The sequence below is a fragment of the Myxine glutinosa genome, chromosome 1 (assembly GCF_964187855.1).
Source record: "Myxine glutinosa chromosome 1, kmMyxGlut1.1, whole genome shotgun sequence".
NCBI classification, from domain to species: Eukaryota; Metazoa; Chordata; class Myxini; order Myxiniformes; family Myxinidae; genus Myxine; species Myxine glutinosa.
In genome coordinates, this window is record NC_136261.1 from 131082565 (window position 1) to 131086404 (window position 3840).

The window sequence follows — 3840 nt, forward strand, 5'->3', positions numbered from 1 at the left end:
GGAGTGTGCAGCATGTTGCATCGCTTCGCTGGTTGAGCGTACGCGAGTATCGTTTTGGGAGGCGGGGCAGATGTTTCTTTCATGTAAGGTGTATTAATGGACTGCGATAAATTGCAGTACACGGTTATTTACTTTCCCGATACAGATAAAAGGGCGGTATAAGTTGTAAAAATAAACCCAGAAGTGGCGATCGCATTTTTTACCACGAAATTATATTACGGACGCCTAAATTAATGTTGGAATTGTGATTGACTAGGGCGTGCCCGTACTATATATATATCTAAAATTATATCCCCCCCCTCTATTTACATGAAATGGTTTGGTCCATTCGCAAAGCCAAAGCGAACGGCTTGCGAGTACGGTGACAATCCCCCCCCTCTATTTACATGAAATGGTTTGGTCCAAAGCGAACGGCTTGCGAGTACGGTGACAATCCCCCCCCCCTCTATTTACATGAAATGGTTTGGTCCAAAGCGAACGGCTTGCGGAGTTTGGTAAAGAAATCGCCATAGCGTGCACAAACGCGCAGGAAAGCGAAAGAATCGCAAATTAGTTTTAATTAGTTTTAAAACATAGTTTAACGCCAACATAGCGGCAACATAGTTTGCCAACGTGAAATAAATGAATACGCTCTCAAATGTGCCGTCCGAGGCAGAGTCTGTTCGCCACGTTCGGCACACGTGATAACTCGCTGCTCTCTGATTGGTTGAATCGTTTTTTGGACATAGCTCGGTAACTACTTGTCCGATTAATATGAAACCTTGAAAAGGCACATCCTCGGGTCCCCAGCAATATACCTGGCAAGTTTCAAGTATATCGGACCCGTGGTTGTCGAGAAACAGCGGTCACAGACACACAGACATACAGACATACAGAGATTACTGGAATTATAGATAGATGTCGGAATAATTGAAGAAGATATGAAATGCCTTCATCCAGTAGTATTTCTGATGGGTTAAAATGGAATAAAAAAGTACGCTTTTTTTTCCGATAGAAGTCACAAGTGCGCATGCGTGCAGGTGGAAATGGACATCGCATGTGTGTGACGTCATCATTTTCTTGCGATGAATTCGATTTTCGTGAAAATTAATGTTGTGCCTTGGCCATGGGGTCAAGGTGCATGCCCAAAAAAAACGTGCCCTGATAAGGCGTGCTCCTGGAAAGAGAAGTTGCCTATTATTTACTGCACTAAGCAGCAATGGCTTCCCGAGATGCAAATGATTCCCGGGATTGAATGCAAATGCTTTGTAGATCCTGTCGATGTTATTCTCTCCTTTCTTCATCTCCCTTTCTCTTCTTCTTCTTCACTACGTCTCTCTGTCTGTTAATGTCTATTAATGTTCATGGTCTGTGACTCGATGAATGAATTTGAGTGTTAAATAGATGCCACAGGTGAACCATTAGATATGACAGAGACCACCATCCATTCTTCTGTCTCTTCCTCTCTCTCTCTCTCCTCTTCTCTCTCTCTGTCTCTCCCCCTCCACAGTCTCCTCTCCTCCTCCCTCAGTCACGTCGTCTCACATATTTAATCCACTTTTACCTCCTCCACCAAAGGTGGATGGAGGTTTTGTTTTCACCCCTGCCTGTCTGTCCATTTGTCTGTGAACAAAATATCTCAAAAGGTTGTGGACGGATTTGGACGAAACCTGGTGGACCGGTTGGGTGTCTGACAAGGACGATTCGATTTAAATTTTGTGGAGATCTAACTGTGGATTCGGAAATGAGAATTATTTAATTTCTTAAATGATTCTTCAAACGTGAGACAGCACGCTTTTGGGATTGTGTAGGATCGTGAATCCCAAAAGCACGAGTTAAGCATATCACCCCATTTCCCTCCCACCTTTCTGTATCTCTCAGTCGCCTCTTTCCCCACTCTCACCCCACCCTCCCCACTCCAGACTATACTTTCAGGGATCATTTCTATAGTTTGTGAGTCCAGAAACGTAACTGAAAGTGAACGGATACGTTAACCCTGATGAGGAGCAGAAATCTCGCTTCCTGAGCGCAAAGCCGGCTTGAGGTGCTGCTTATGCGGCTGCTTCCTGCCATTGATGACCGTAACCAATAATATCCGATACCCGTGCAAGTCTGGGTTAACGTTCATTGGCGGTCTTGTTCTGTTCCCTCATTATTTTATTCATTTTGGAGATAGCATTTACAAACGCGACGCGTAATTGTTACCACATTTAAGTGGCGACACGTAAATGATGCTCCGCCCCTCTCCCCACGTGCAGAGTAACTAATTGTAACGTTTTATTGTGACTACGGGTGAAGAGTAAAATATCCCGACTATACTGTATAAAGAATACAGTTCAAATAGAAACGTCTGTACACCATCTGTAAAAAACAAAAACATTACTGTACACCTTTCTATCCTGCGAAAATCAAAGTTACTTTTTTTTCGTTACAGCATACAAAATGACGTTTCATTAAAGATTTCAAATAAATTTATTTAAAATTCCCTGCACATTGCAATAAATATTGGGTTATTAATCTGGGTCAGGCCTGGAGGATTCCGTGCGCTGTTTGTACGATTGGCAAACAGTACAGTACCACGGTACGAATGCTCCCGGCAATCTCAGACATAGCACCGATTGAAAACAGTGCAGGCAAAATAAGGAGCACCAGGAGCCTACATTAATTTTACATTTTAAGGTGGTAAGAGGATGGTGCATATCGTTACTCCCGCCGTTTACCCGCGATTCTGTGAATCTCTTCACTTTGACATTCAGAGCACTGGGCATTGTAGTCGATGTCGTTTCTTCTGTCTGTTGTTCATCGCCAGTGTTGTTGTTTTTTTTCTCCTCATCTTTTTCTTCTTCTCCCAATTTATCTGTGTTGCTACCTGTCCCTCTTGCTCCCGCCCCTTCCTTCCTCTCCCCTTCCCTCCCCCCCCCCCTTCAAACCCTTATCCCAGCTTGTCCCAGCTTGTCCAGCTTCTCTGCCTTGTCTTTGTCCCTGCTTTGCACCACCACCACCACTACCTATTACCTTCACTACCAACATCTACTACCCTCATCCACCCCTCATTCTTCCCACTGCTTCTTTGTCCTCCCCCCTCATTCCTCCCCCCCCCCCCTCGCTCCTCTGTGTCTTCCCTCCATTCACTCCTCTGTGCTCCCGTCCAACCCCCCTCCTCCTTCCATTTCCCGCCCCCTCCACCCTAACCCTGGTCCTGGCCCTAACCCCCTCCCATGTCACCCCCCCCTTCCCTCCTGCGTCCCTTTCCCCCTCCCTCCCGCCAGCTCCCCCCCCCCCCCCCCACCCGCTCTTTGTGAAATATGACACTTTGATCTGTTTGACAGATCTGTTTGATGTTTGATGCATGGGGTGGAAATATGTCATGCAGGTAAACGTTATTGTTTTTCCCTGAACCCCTTGTCATGAGATGTTATGTCTTCATTTTATTGGTTTATTATAAATCCATATTGATATGTTATGTAGGTAATATTATCATTGACACAGAAATCAGGATTGTGGATATTTGCCAGGATTTTTTTCAGTGATTTTAAGATTGCTGTGTTAAAACAATTATGATGCCTACACCATGTCATTAATGACATGATTATGATTTTACACACTTGCACAGGTGATGTTGCACCTGTGATGGAAGTTTTCTGTCATTCATATCAACAAATGTAGAGAAAATCAAATTTGTTCTGTGCAGACAGACAAGCATACGGGTTTAAATGTAATATCCTCTTTTTTGATGGAGGTAATAGGATGAGTGGGAAGCATATTTTCGCTCCTTGGAGGGCCCCCAAGAAGCGGCATTGTGTTTCCTACTTGTGAAATGAGGAATCGGGCTGTATTGACCTAAATGGTGTTCTATTGAAT

The 3840-nt window shown here is 44.4% G+C and overlaps 1 non-coding gene across 1 annotated transcript; it reads left to right on the forward strand.

The window, feature by feature from the left end:
- The first annotated feature begins 1898 nt into the window (after positions 1-1898).
- LOC137419687 (small nucleolar RNA U3) lies at positions 1899-2114 on the forward strand. The gene has a single exon (XR_010982987.2). It is a non-coding gene; the product is annotated as a small nucleolar RNA U3 (small nucleolar RNA).
- The last annotated feature ends 1726 nt before the right edge of the window (positions 2115-3840 follow it).